This window comes from Ochotona princeps, chromosome 4 (assembly GCF_030435755.1).
Source record: "Ochotona princeps isolate mOchPri1 chromosome 4, mOchPri1.hap1, whole genome shotgun sequence".
NCBI lineage: Eukaryota > Metazoa > Chordata > Mammalia > Lagomorpha > Ochotonidae > Ochotona > Ochotona princeps.
The window spans coordinates 3,902,845-3,918,008 of record NC_080835.1 but is presented as its reverse complement, the minus strand read 5'-3'; positions in this window follow the sequence as shown (position 1 = coordinate 3,918,008).

The following is a 15,164-nucleotide window of genomic DNA, read 5'->3' as shown; positions in this document are numbered from 1 at the left end:
GGATCATCTAACAGGTAGAGGATGAGTGGGTCCCCTGATCCCCCCAGAATCCAGAAGCAGACCCTGAAGAGGGCAGGGCTCCTCAACCCAGCCATCACTCGAGAGACACCACTCTGCTGCCCTCCCAACTATCCTACGATAGGCTTGTCTACTTAAATGCTGTTTCTCCTTCCACCAAACCCAACCTGTGCACTGGGGCCCAGAGTAGGGTCTGCTTCCCCCCCTTGAACCTAGAAGGATCAGGGGCCTGCTTCGGCTGATGGAATATAGTGGAAATCCTGTGTTAGGGCTCTGAGACCTTGCAGCTCCTGTCCTACCTCTGGGCTGCAGAGAGACCGCCTGGCAACCAGCACCAGCTGCCAGACATATAAGCAAGGCCGTGGCCTGGCTCCCAGCCAACTGCAGCTTGAGTGACCCCACTGAAACAAAGGGCAGCGGGAAAAACGCACAGCTGAACCCAACCCCCAGAACCGAGGCTTTAAGAAACACTTCTTCCCGTATACCACGAGGGTTGGGGCAGCCAATGATCGCACACCGGGGGCTTAAAACAACAGATGGATTCTCTCACAGCTCTGGAAAACACAGGTCCAAAATCAAGGGGCCAATATCCCCAAGACTGGCACAGCGCCTCAACAAGCTAATCCTGCAGCTGGCAACGCCATCATCCCATGTGGACACCTGCTTGAATCCTGGCTGCTCCACTTCCCATCCAGCTCCCTGTTGGGGCCTGGGAAGGCAGTGGAGGACGGCCCAAAGTCTTTGGTCCCTGAATCCACTTGGGAGAACTGGAGGAAGCTCCTGGTTCCTGGCTTTGGATGAGCTCTGCCCTGGCCATTGATGCCATTTGGGGAGTGAACCAGTAGATGGAAGATGTCTCTCTCTCTCTCTCTCTCTCTATATATATATATATATATATATACCAAAGTCAGGACCTCACGTGCGTGCAGGGCCAAAGCATTCGGCCATCTCTCACTGCTGTCCCAAGAACATTGGCAGAGAGCTGGGTCGGAAGCGGAGCATCCAGCATGCAAACCGGCACTCCGATGTGGGAAGCTGGCATCAAAGTAGCGGCTGAAGCCACTGTGCCCCGTCTGGCCTGAGGCCCTTTAAGGTTTCTGTTTGAAGCCTTAGCCCCACCCCCTTCATCATGGATCTACATTCCAAGCCCCTTAGGGGATGCCTAAACCATGGACCATACCAGACCCTATCTCTCCTCCCTCCTTCCTCCCACATACAAATTGAACACGATGTTTAACTTACAAATTAGGCACAGTAAGAGATTAACAGAGATTAACACAATAGCTAATAATGAAATAGGATAACTAGCAACATATCGTAATCAAAGTGATTTAAGACATATGAATCATTTCTAGAATTTTCCATTTCATATTTCTAGACCATAGTTGACCACAGATAATTGAAACATCAAAAAATAAAACTACGAATGGGGCTGGGGGGTGGTTCGGGTGGGTGGAGGCGGCATCACTTCCAGGTAAGGCGACTATAGAAGCTGATCCAGGCACTTGGTGGTGTCAGGGGCACACTTGGCCAGGTGATTGCCAGTCTGGGCTCCGGGCTTGGCGACGCTTCCCGGCCTTCTTTGCAGCCCTATGAGGCTAGCTGGCCTCACCAGCAGAATGCAAGCTCCCCCTGCCTTTGGATTCCAGAATAGTGGAAAGCTAACCCCTGGAGAATGGAGAGGCGTTATCCAGGTAAGAGGATGGGGAACTCGCATTTCATGTGGAGGAACCTCCTGGGCAGAGACCTGGGGCCAGAGAGGAGGGGGTGTACTTGGGAAGCTCAAACCCCATTGCAATGGTCTAGGACGCAGCAGGTGCTCCTGCCTGGCCGCCTGTAGCTGACTCCCTGCTCCCCATCCCTCCTGCCTTCACCCTCACTCTCACAGGGTGAGCAGGCAGCTGGGAAGCCAGGCTGCGACACCACCCTTGCAGCCTTAATTTACTCATGTCGGAGAATTGACACCCTGACCTTGCCCACTTTCAGGGGGCAGTGAGTGCCTAGAAGAAGCCGGGACGCCACATCAGAACCGAGGCCCAGGCCAGGTAAGAAGGAGTGGGAGGGGGGAAGGGGGACAAGGGCTGCTGCGAGCCCAGCAGGGGACATGCTGCACCCACTGGCCTGACCAACACTGCACTGCCCTTGAGGCCTCCCAGTGTTGGGGCGTCAGTGTAGCGTGGACCCAGAGGACAAAGCCACAGCTCTCAGGGTTCCCCACTCTCAGGCCAGCGTCCGCCCATCAGCTGTGCTGGGATGCCCTCACTGGGCCTGTGTCCTGCCTCGGCTGAGCACAGAACACACAGGTCCCAGTCCCCCATCCCTTCATGCCAGACGCCTCCCAGCCAGGAGCCCAGCCCACCTAGCTCCAGTCTCCCCCGCCGTTCACAGCTGCTCCTTGCATGTTCTCAGGACCAGGAAGCTCATTCCTCATCATCAAACTCTGATCGTTGCACACGGCCTCTGCTCTCAGGGAGTCACAGTGGGGGAGGGGAGGCAGACAGGCAGATGGACAGACAGAAACCCACCTGCTCTGCTGTGAAGCAATTGGAGTACTCGCTCACCGGGACAGTGAAGGAGATGATATGGGAGATCCATTCCTGGACCATTGTGCCTTCCGGGGCTTAGCTGAACACCAGCCCTATCCACTACATACAGCCCTAGAGTCCTAGTAGCTTCCTTCCAGCTGGTGCAAAACCCTCCATTGCTGGGGAAACGGGATGGCTCAGGTGCACCAAGCAGGGAAACCACAGGGCAGGCAGGCGGGGGCAGTGCAAGTGTCTCTCCAAGCCAGGCGTGCAGACTCCAGCTGCAAGCTCCCGTAGACTCAGCCTGCTTGGCTGACAGATAAAGAAGCTGGAAGTCGGAGACAAAGTTGGGGCTCTCCCCCGTGCCGTGCCCCATACAGCACCTGCCCCCCAGCCCAGAGCCAGGTGCCCCGCCCGGGCGTCCACTCTGCCCCGCTCCCAGTAACCAACTAGCTGGGTGACTTGGGAAAGAACCCCCACCTTCACGTTCCCCTCTTCACAATGGGAATTATGAAGGGCAGACAAGGAGCTGAGAGAGCAGACGCTTTGCTGCCTGAGGCATGCTGGGACCTGAACAGAACACCCTTGTCGCCCACTCCTGGTACCTGGTCCCAGAGCTGAGAAAAAAAAAAAAAAGCCAGCAAAATCTGGCAGCCAGCTGCTGGCATAGGAATCCTGACTCCACTGTGAACCAACTGGGTTGCATCGGGCAAGTCACTGGCCCTCTCTGTTCCTTGGTCTTATCTATTCAGTAAAGACAGAGACAGGGTGGTCTAGCCCCTGAGTCAACATGAAACCTGGGCCCCTCAGTCTTGCTTCCAGAAGGTTCTTTCTTTGTGATCCCCTCCATGAGCCTCAAGCTGTTTGCCCTGGAAAATGGGGGTGTCCATAGCAGCCCCGGCCTCCAGGCACCTTGGGAGTGAGACAGGCCAAGGAGCAGGCTGTGCCAAGCCCAGGGTCAGCCTGGGAAAGCACTGGGAAGCCTGGCACAGAGTACCCAGCGTGTCCCCAGCTCACCCCGCTGGCCCCAGACTTGGCAGGCCAGGGGCCGTCAGGATCCAGGCCCAGCCACGGAGCAGATGGCTGCCCTGGGGGGTCTCTGCGTGAGCGCTGCACGTGCTGCATGCGGGCAGGAAGAGAGGGGGAGGAAGAGGCCCTCATTCCCCACCCTGCCGGCCGCAAGGGCCAAGCTGGAGCACCCAGCCAGCTAGCACGTTGGCTGGTGCACAACCCCAGCTCCCCAGGGCTGACTCAGGCCGCAGACCAGTCTGCAGGTGGACAAGGTTAGCTCTGGGTAGGTGGCTTCCTGAGGGAGGGCAGCCAAGATGGGGGTGTCACCCCAGGGGAAGAGTTTGTGTGTGGGGGATCCCCCCAGGCTGGAAGAGGCAATGCAAAGCCACAGAAGCACAGTGGGAATGCTGGGAGAAAAGGGCCTAATTTAGTTGTGTTCTGCTGTCTCTATCCCCCTCCTCCCGGCTTCATTCTCTCCACCCAGTGTCCCCGAGGAGCTGTACCAACCCCATTTCGCACATCCAGAAGTCCACTGGGGGAGGGCTTGCATCTGGTTCAAAAACCCTTGGGAGCATTTCATTGGTTATAAAGAGGTCACAGGCTTGTCTCTGAACCAATCACTATCGCAGAGGCAATGCAAGGCTCTGATTGGTCAGGTCTGAAGTGACTTCCCCAGTATCACAGGGGCACAGGGTGGATTAGCTAAGTAGCATGTAGAGTGGTTATAGGAACTAGAGTCAATGGGGTACACCTGCCTGCCTGCCACCTGCCCCAGCCGGGATAGGAGTGTGATGTGAGTCCCAGCTGCTCCCCTTCAGATCCAGCTTCCTGCTGTTGTCCCTGGAAGACAGTAGATAATGCATTGGGCCGTCCTCAACTGCTTTCCCAGGCCACAAGCAGGGAGCTGGATGGGAAGTGGAGCTGCCGGGATTAGAACCGGCGCCCATATGGGATCCCGGGGCGTTCAAGGCGAGGAGGACTTTAGCTGCTAGGCCACGCCGCTGGGCCCAGGTGGGGTTCCTTTTTAAACAACCCTATGAGTTAGATGATTGGAATCTTGATGGACCAGCTGCTCCACACCCTCAATTCAGTGTGCTCTATTTAGCATGGGACCGGATAACACCCAACACCCACATTCAAGAGATTGGTTTTCTGGGAAAGGTGCATTGAATGCACCTTTCCCAGAAAACCAATCTCCCATGTGGGTGGCGGGAACCCAGATCCTTGCGCCACCAGCAGCTTCCCAGGATGCATTGGTAGGAAGTGGACTCTGAAGTGCCAAATAGCTGAGACTCAAACCAGGCGTTCTGACATAGAGGGCAGGTGTCCCAAATAGCTGCTTAACCCACCATACCAGAGTTAACCATAATGCAGCAACATTGATAACAGATGTTCCAGAATTGTGACAGGTGTGCCTGAGTGCTGTCAGAGAGATATAATAGAGGAAATAGGGGCTAAGATCCTGAAGAGGAGACAGGAAAAGGGGTGGGGCCCAGGTGCCTGTTTACCCATACTGGAATCACACCTCAACCTTCCCCAGGATTGCTAGCTCTCTGGGATCTTCCGGGAGGAGGAGAAGGGACGGGGGCTGGGGCAGGAGGCGGAGAAGGTGCTTCCAAGGCTGATGCAATCCAACAGATAATACCACAGGGCGTGGCATTGAAAAGAATTCTAATCTTATGTTGCATTGACTTTCAAAGCAGTGAAGTCCCCCCGCCCCGCCCCCTTCTAGCTAGGGGGCAAAGTGAGAAAACCTTTCTCAGACTCTAAATCAGAACACAAAGTGACCCACTTAAAATTGCCTATACGAAGGGTCCCGCCACCGCCCAGCAGCATGGCAGGTGAGGGAGGAGGGGCTGGATCCACTTCTCAGACAGCTGTACAGAGCTGCAGTTGGCCAACCTGCTCTTGGGTCTGCAGTCTCCAACCACTGTCCTTGGCCGGTTCGGGGGTATGGTGAGGTCACATGGGGCAAGCCCTGCATTCCCACGGACGCTTCATCTAGAATCAACCTCACATAGAAAAGATCTGGGAAAAAACAGCACTTGTACTAAGTGTTGTATTTAACAGCCCAGCTCAAGTATGGACATGGCGTTCGTGCTGTTGGGGGGGTTGCTGGTGGTGATTTTAAGGTGACTTACACAGGAACACGTGTGTTCTGTGCAGACGGTTCCCCCACGTCATAGAAGGTACTGGAACCAATTCCCTGTGGATGCCCAGGGGCGACTTTAACTGTACAACTTCTGTGATTCAGTCCCTATTTTTAAAATTGCTTTTATTGGAAAGGCAGACTTACAGAGAGAAGAAAAAGAAAGATCTCCCATCCGCTAGTTTACTCCCTGAGCAGCAGCAGGAGCTGAGCTGATCCGAATCCAGGTTCAGTAACTTCGTCCGGATCTCCCACGCGGGTGCAGGGTCCCAAGGCTTTGGGCTGTTCTCGACTGCTTTCCAGGCCACAAGCAGGGAGCAGGAGGGGAAGCAGGACCTCTGGGATGACAGGAATCGGATCCCATGCCGGCACCACAGGGTGGAGGACTGCTTTCCAGTACTGCCATGCCAGCTCAGATTCAGACACGTTGAATAAATGTCCCTGTTATGAAGAGACTAGTGGCTGTGTTAGGCACCAACGTGGCCACTGACAGGGTATACAGTGGACACACCCAAGGTAGTCAGACGCGTGGGAGGGAACTGAATCCAGCTATAGGGACAGCGGGAGTGTAGGCCCCGGTCTCCCAAGGGTTAACTCCACAGCTTAACTTGTTTCTAAGGGGTAACAGAATGGGTACTCTTGGCCTGATACATTTAGCCCATGGCTTGAATGCAAGTTCCTCTTCCCTGCTTCCCCTTTGTTAAGATGCCCCCAGGGGAGCTTAGGAGTTGCTTGAGCATTGGGATAATACTGGGAGGGACTAGGCAGACTATAAAAGATGCAGGCCAACTTCTGATAAAGGGCATTCTCTTTACAAGAGTGACCCACTGCTTGTTGTCTTGTGTTGCATGGGAGGTCAGGGAGGATGGTGGGACAGCATTACCCAGTGTGTGACAAAGCTCCCCAGAGGGTCCAGGAGTTACCCATCCAGAGAGAGTGTCGAAGCCCAGCTTCTCCAGGCTGGCTCTGAGGACTGTGGCAGCTGAAGGAGGGCAGGGACCGCCCAGGTGAGGGACCCAGTGGTCAGCTGCCAGAGACACGGCTGCCTGACAGTACAGGAGTCATGACCTCTGGCCCCTCCCCACCCCCAACATACACACAGTGAAGCCACACTCGGGTCTCCACAGCTGCAGCCTCCAAGTCTGTGGACTCAATCAAACCTCACATCGAAAACTACACTATAGGGGTGCAGGGGAACGCCCATCTATACTGCCAACGTATAGAGAGACCTTTCTTGCTGGTCCCCCAAAAAACAACACAGTAAAGTGACAATTCAGAGAGTGTTGCCACGGGCTGGGCCATGGGAAGCAAGCTGGAGTCGGAGGGTCTGGGAGCGCATGTGCAGATCCGGCACTTCGGCACCTACGGTGGGGTAGCTGTGGGGATGCTGGGACCAAGCAGGGGGGCACTTGCTTTGGAAACAGGGCTTTCCCGGGGTAATTAAGGCCACAGGGGACCCTAAGCAGGGGGCTAGCGTCAGAAACAGGGGGGCAAGTAGGCAGCTAAATGTCCACAGCCATGAAGGGAGTTCTACCCAGAAAGCTCTTGATTTTCAGCTTCCAGAACGGTGGGCGGCCAGAGGGGAAAACATATCTAACATTTCAGTCACTTGGGACATCTTGTCATAGCCCAAGGAGGCCAATGTGGGGCTGAAAAGAGATTAAAATTGGGGCTGACATGATGGCTCAACAGGCTAATCCTCCTCCTGCAAATGCCAGAATCCATATGGACGCCAGTTCATACCCTGACTGCTCCACTTCCCATCTAGTTCCCGTCTTGTGGCCTGGGAAAGCAGTAGAGGACAGCCCAAAGCCTTGGGACTCTGCACCTGTGTGGGAGACCTAGAAGAAGCTCCTGAATTCAGATTGGTTCAACTCTGGCCACTGCAACCATTTGCAGAGTGAGGCAACAGATGAAAGATCTTTCTACCTCTCCTTCTCGCTGTTGCCTTTCCAATAAAAAATAAATCTTTTCTAGAAATAAAAGCAAGAATAAATCCTGCACAGAACAAGCACAGGCTGTACGCCTCAAGATGGTGGCCTTGAACTATAGACTAGGTGTGGGGTGAGGGCACGGTGTGTAAGCTGGAGTCCTGGCATGTGCAAAGCCCCCGCCACACAAGAACGCATGCACTCTCTCTACAGAGGATGACCCCAGACGGGCCTGCATGAAACACGGGCTGAAAGTTTAGGAGGAGTAGGGGTCGTCCCCTGGCCCGAGTGAGGCAGGAGCACGATCAGGGACCATTCTGGGGGCCTTCAAAGACAGGCTCAGCAGCCATGTTGGTCTCCGACTCGAGGCAGCCAGCCAATCGGAGTCTTTCACAGCGGGTTTAAGAGGAGGTTCCTGGCCAGAGGACTGTGAAGTGGGGCGAGGCTGGGTTGGGAGAACTGTGCACTGGCACGGTGCGTGGGCCTCGTGAGCGCAAGACACAGGGTTTCTGGGAGGCACCGCAGTTCAAGCCCACTCCCCCCAAGGAGATGAAGTTACGCCCTGCGAGCCAAAGATCACCCCATGCCCCTCGTCCCGTGGCCTTGTCCAGCGTCCACCCCCAGGCTGCGCAGGCAGCCCCTCCAGGGTTACAGCTGTGCGGGGTGCTCCGCCCACCACTTCCTCTCACCTCCTCCAGCTTCGTTATTTTTACCCGAGGAGCACTGGTTCCCGCGTGGGAGGTGGAGAAAGGATAGCATGGGGGAGAAGGCCCGATGGCGTCCGGCCTCCCTTCCCGGCTGCAGCCCTCGTCCCTCCTTGGTTCAGGGGGGCCCTGCCCCCTGCCTCAGGAAGACTCCTCTCTGTTCTGTCCCTCTGGTGTAGGTCCCACCTCTGACACCTGCTATTATCTGTGGATCTCATCTCAAGATGTATGACCCAAGTACTTAAGTCCTGTCACCCACGTGGGAGACCCAAATGGAGCTCCTAGCTTCTGGGTTGGTTTGGCCTGCCCTAAACCTGCCTGTTACAGGCAATTTGGGAGTGCACCGCTGGGTAGAAGATTCTCTTTCGTTCGACCAATACATTTCTCTTTTTAATTTTTAAAATTTTTTAAAATTTTATTTAATTGGAAAGTCAGATTCACAGAGACAAGGAGAGACAGAAAGATCTTCCATCGGCCGGTTCCTTCCCCAAGCGGCTGCAATGGCTAGAGCTGAGCTGATCCAAAGCCAGAAGCCAGGAGCTTCTTCCAGGTGTCCCACACAGGTGCAGGGTCCTTAGGACTTGGGCCATCTTCTGCTGCCCTCCCAGGCTACAGTCAGGGAGCTGGAAGGGAAGGAGCAGCTGGGATACAGACTGGCATCCATATAGGATCCCGGTGCATGCAAGGTGAGGACTTTATCCACTAGGCTACCACACAAGGCCCAAATTTATCTTTTTAAAAAGATTATTTGGAAGGCAAAGTTACAGAGAGAGCAGGAGCTCTCCCATCCACTGGTTCTCTCCCCAAGTGACCTGAATGACCAGAGAGGAGATGGTAGGAAGCCATGAGCCAGGAGCTTCCTGCAGATCTCCCGCAGGGGAACAAGAACCCCAGGACTTGGACCGTCACTCACGGCTTTCCAGGCACACAGTCAGGAGCTGTGCCAAGGGAAGAGCAGCCAAGTCTTGAACGAGTGCCCATACGGGATATCAGCTTCGCAGGGAGTGGCTTTACGTGCTGTGCCACAATGCTGGCCCCAGATAAATACATCTTTAAAAATAAATAAATACAGGGCCCAGCGGCATGGCCTAGCGGCTAAAGTCCTCTCCTTAAACACGCCGGGATCCCATATGGGCGCCGGTTCTAATCCCGGCAGCTCCACTTCCCATCCAGCTCCCTGCTTGTGGCCTGGGTAAGTAGTGGAGGACGGTCCAAAGCCTTGGGAGCCTGCACCCACGTGGGAGACCTCGAAGAGGTTCCTGGCTTCACATCAGAACAGCACTGGCCGTTGAGGTCACTTGGGGAATGAATCATCGGATGGAAGATCTTCCTCTCTGTCTCTCATCTCTCCTCCTCTCTGTATATCTGCCTTTCCAATAAAAATATATAAATCCCTTAAAAAAAACTAAAACAAGAGTTGGACTTTTGGGGAACTCAGACAGACACCACACAGGTGGTGTCCTGTGAGCTGGTCCAGGGCCCAGGAATCGGTAGGCTGCCCGCTGGGGTGCTGACCTTGGAAGCATGTCCCCATCCGGCCCTTCTTTCCTTTCCTGGCCTCTGTCAGTTGGGCATGCTCCCCACCCATCAACCCCAGGCAGCTGGGATGGAGCCTGCTTTGGGCCAGACCTCGGGGCAGTGCCACCCCGAAGCACCGAGCTTGCCATGAAACTAGAGGTCAAAGAAGAGTGAGCCGGACCCCAGCTGGGGGACAGGGCTCCGTGTGCATGGACACAGCCATGGACGGCCCCACTGGAAGGGCAGGGAGGAGCTGTGGCTGGTTCCTGCAGCCACACAGCCACAATTTGGAGGCTCCAGAGGGCAGTGGCCTTCATTGACTGGCCCTGGACTCCACACGACTTGGGAGCCCTTCCTGTTCCTGGGGAGGTCTCCAGGATTCAGAGAGTCTCTGGCCAGAGGGGGGTGTCTCATCTCCCTTTCTTGGGGAGCATGGCAGCCTGCGCCCCCAGTGCGGGGTGTCTTATGTGCTGCTGGGGACCTCACGCAGCACCTGAGCCCTCAAGGCTGAGTTCCCTCTGGAGACAAGGAGGTTGAACACGCACTTGACCAAGGCCCAAGGGAGGTCTTGAATTTGCAGCTTGTAGAGTTGGGCTCCCTGTCAGTTCCCGGCTCACCCTGTTACTGGCACTCTTACCAGGAACTTTTTAAATTGCTGCCTGCCCTGGGGGTGGTGCAAGCTCCAGCCCCTCGTCTAGACACTTCATTTCATCCATTCATTCTGCAAACTTGTGTGGAGGCCCTGTCAAAGGCCGGGCACCACTCCAGACGCCAGGGACTGCCTCAGAAATCCTACCAGCGTCTGAGCTGAGAGTGATGGGCAGAGACTGGAGCCCAGGTTGCCTGTGTTCAAATCCTGCCTCCACTGCTTCCCAGCAAGCACTGCCTCTCTGAGTTCCTCTCCCCTGCCGGAGACCATGGCGCTCCCCCTGCCTAGCCCATATGGGTGTCCATAGGCACATGGCACACTGTACCCTTGGCTAACAGACCCCAACGTGGCCTGCTCACTGGGCATGCAACAAGAGGGTTGGGACCTGGCGCGATAACGTAGTGGTTAAAGTTCTCGCCTTGCACGCTCCAGGATCCCATATGGGTGCTGGTTCTAATCCCAGCGGCCCCACTTCCCATCCGCTCCCTGCTTGTGGCCTGGGAGGACAGTCCAGGATGGCCCAAAGCCTTGGGACCCTGCACCCATGTGGGAGACCTGGAAGAGGCTCCTGGCTCCTGGCTTCGGATTGGCTTAGCTCCAGCCGTTGTGACAGTTTGGGGAGTGAACCATAATGGGGAATGAACCATTGGGAGGAAGATCTTCCTCTCTGTCTCTCCTCTTCTCTGTATATCTGCCTTTCTAATAAAATTAAACAAATCTTAAAAAAGAAGAAGAGGGATGGGCTGGGACCCAGTCTCTTTTCCCTACTCTGCTAGGACTTCCTTTGTAAACAACTCTAGGAAGTCAAATGCTACATTCATCCTGCTTTTAAGCAAGTAACAAGTCGGCCCTGAGATACCATTTCCCGTGTGCTTCCTGACCTTTAACTCACTGAAGCGTCCAGAGAGATAGACATAGCTATTAGCCAGTCACCATGTTGTTGTCGGGTGGAAGTACCGTTTACTGTGGGGAGGCCCTTCTGCCTGTCTTCCTCTCCTGTACAAGCTTGTGTCTTCTCTCAGATAAACGGACAATGTTGACCGGCAGTTTGTCTCCAGTGTTTCTGGTGCGGGAGAGCACTGTCTGTCACCCCTTGGTGGTCTCAGGGCCAGCTGGATAGAAGACCCCGAGACTCCCCAAAGGGCTGGGGTGAGGGTGCCATGCCTTGACATCACAAAAGATAAAAACTCAGGGCCCGGCAGCGTGGCCTAGTAGATAAAGTCCTCGCCTTGAACGCTCCGGGATCCCATATGGGCGCCGGTTCTAATCCTGGCAGCTCCACTTCCCATCCAGCAACCTGCTTGTGGCCTGGGAGAGCGGTCAAGGACGGCCCAAAACTTTCGGACCCTGCACCTGCGTGGGAGACCCGGAGGAGGTTCCTGGTTCCCAGCTTCGGATCGGCACAGTACTGGCCGTTGCGCTCACTTGGGGAGTGAATCATCGGATGGAAGATCTTCTTCTCTGTCTCTCCTCCTTTCTGTATATCTGACTTTGTAATAAAAATAAATAAATCTTTAAAAAAAAAAAGTTAAAAACTTGGCCTTAAACTGATGGTGATGGTGCTGTGTGTTTCCAGTTTTTTAAGTCTTATGTAAATCAGTTGTAAGAAAGTGCAGAAAATCAGGGTGCGCTGTAGCCTAGTGGCTAAAGTCCTCACCTTGCATGCACTGGGATCCCATTATATATGCCACTGCTGGCTTCAGCTCAACTCAGCTGTTGTGACTACTTGAGGAGTGTCTATATATCTGACTTTCCAATAAAAATAATAAGTATTTTATTCAAAAGAGAAGAAAAAAAATCAGGGCCAATACAATGGTATAGCAGGCTAATCCTCCACTTGCTAGTGCCTGGATTCCATAAGAGCAGGAGTTTTTGTCCTAGCTGCTCCATTTCCAATCCAGCTCTCTGCGTATAGCCTAGGAAAGTAATGGAGGATAGCCCAAGTGCTTGAGCACATGTATTTGCATGGGAGACCCAAAGGAAGCTGCTGGCTCCTGGCTTCAGATGTGCTCAGCTCCAGCACTGCAAACATTTGGGGAGTGAACCAGCATGGAAGATCTCTCTGTCTCTTCTCCCTTTCTGTAAAAATCTGCCTTTAAAACTTAATAAATTTAAAAAGTGCAGAAAATTAGACGTGAGTTGGGGTGGCAGGGTTCCTATGGGCAGAGTAGGCAGGAGTGACCTGCACAGGGTGGGCAGCAGGTGACCTTGGCAGGGGGTGTGCTGGCAAGAGGGCAGAGCCTTCCTTGGCAACAGACTCTTTCCAAGCCAAGGGAGTGAGAGTTCCTGAGGCAGCAAATAGCTTGGCAGGCGTCAGTGTGGCCAGAAGGTTTGGGAGGCCTGAAGAGGAGGCCGGCAGCTCAGCAGGGCCAGCAGGGCCTGGGTGGGGGTGAAGGAGGAGCTGCGCTTCTTAGACCGGGCAGTTCCACACGGGTGTTTGGTGTGTCGGTAACTGCATAGAAGTGTTATATGATATGTTCATATCCCAGTGGGCACGCCCAGGGACCCTGGCACTGTGATGCAAACCACAATGGAGTGGCATCGCAGAAAATTGCCGCCCACCCCACGCAGTCATCACCCCGCTCTCAGGGTACCGAGTGAGGACACCACACGAGTTTGCTCATTACACCCACCAGGGGCACTGGCTGCTCCCCGTGTGGCATGTGAGCCCTGTCTTAGGCTGCGCTGCCTCTGTAGGCTTTCCTGGTCAAGGTGAAATGGACTGGATGTACTTCAGGCTCACTCCAGCTCCCACACTGCCCCCCCACCGCCAGGGGCTGGGGGGAGGGCCCAGACTCTCCCTGCACACGCCCCCATGGATGGCGTGGCTAATGCTGTTCCTCACCCCACAGACGTCCTCAAGTGGAAAATGGGCTTAGTCACAGCCAAGCTGCAGGTAGCTGGGAAGGTAAATGGGAACTGGCCGTTGGATGACACTCCCCGTATGGGGTTAGGCCTCCACCTGAATGCCAGCACATCCCATGTGGGCATATTGGAGTCCTGGCTGCTCCACTTCCGATGCAGCTACCTGCTAATGGTCTGGGGAAACAGCAGATGAAGCAGGTAATGCCCATGTGGGAGGCTCTGAAGAAGCACCTGGCTCCTGATGGACATAGCTCCCACCCCTGGCTGTAATTCTGCCTTTTGAACAAATAAACACATCTTTAAAAAGGAAAAAAGTTTACAAAAGGGAAATGGCAGTGATCACCCATGGCTCTCCGCCCACCTCCCTCCTGCCAGGAGCCTCTGGAATGCCTACGTTTCAGCTGCAGACACCTGGGGGAGAAATGCAAGCAAGGGCACCCCCTGCAGGCCAGGGGGAAGCTGTGCTGCCTTGCCCGCAGGGTCCTAGTCCTTCCTTGTAGAGCGCCACTCACTGCCCTGGGTGTCACTAGGAGCCACTGCCACCTTCCGGCCTTGGCACACTCTCTCGTCTTCTGGGGTCCCCACCTGTCTCCTTCCACCCCAACCCAGGTCTTCCGGGAGCCTTCTGGGTACCCACCTCAGCCTGCTGCCTTGGTTACTCTGCCCACATCCCATGGCACCCTGCCCCTCCAGCACACCCCACCCCCTCCCGATGTTTGCCGTGCCTCCCCGCCAGACTTTGCGGGCAGGGAGGGACCTGTCCCCTGTTCCCGGAAGATGGAAATCCGCCCACACCTGGCGCTATGCCCGGGGCCCGCGGGGGCGTCGTAAATATCTCCTGAATGATTCATTCATTACTTTGGGAGAGAAAGCGCGACCCCTAAATGGTTAAAGACAATGAACTTCCAAGTCACACAGACCTGGGTTCAAGTTCCGCGTTGACTTTCTGGTTCTGTGACCTTGCACATCTCTTCGAATCTCACTCCCCACCCCACCCCACCCCCCAAAAAAGAAAAGAAATAGAGTGAGCAAAACCCTATTGGGTCCTCGTGAGGATTACACGGAGGGTTAGAAGGGCCCGGGCTCCGAGAGCAGCGTGAGGCAGGAGAAGGGGGTGCGGGATCGCATCAGGAAGGCACTGCGTCACTCCCCCCCCAAATCCTCTTCAGGCAGGTGCGCACGCAGGGTCGGGTCCATCCTGGAAGGGAACTCTCAGGCTGGGGGCCCGAGCCTCGACTTCAGCCAGGACTCCCCCCGCCCCCTCGGCGCTCGGGGCGCGCTCCGGCTCGGTCCCCCGCAGCGCGCGCCGCTCCCGGGAGCTCCGAGCTCGGCATTGTCACTTTAAATTATAAGGAGGGAGCGGGCGAGCGGGCGGCGAGCGCGAGGGAGCGCGCGGCGGGCTCCAGGGAGCGAGCCCGGACTGCGGCGCAGCGCCCGTCCGCCGCCCCGGTCCGGTCGAGCCCCGGGCGGCCCGAGGCGCGCACCTCCGAAGCCCGCGCTCCGCAACACTGCGGGGCTGCCGAGGCGGCCCCGGCCGGGCTGGGCGCAGAGGCGATAGTCGGCTGTAGGAGGCCGAGCCGGAGCTGTAGCCGCATCCGGAGTCGGGGGTGAGTACGCACCCGGCCGACCCCACGCGCGATCAGGCTACGCATTCTTCGCCCGAACGCCACGCAGTCCCGGGCCCGGCCCCATTCGCCCCGCGCGCCTGCACCCCGCGGCCGGCTTGCACACCAGCGCCGGCCCGGGCGCACGCCGGGTACCCTTAGCCGGCCCAACCGCTGCGCGCACTGCGCA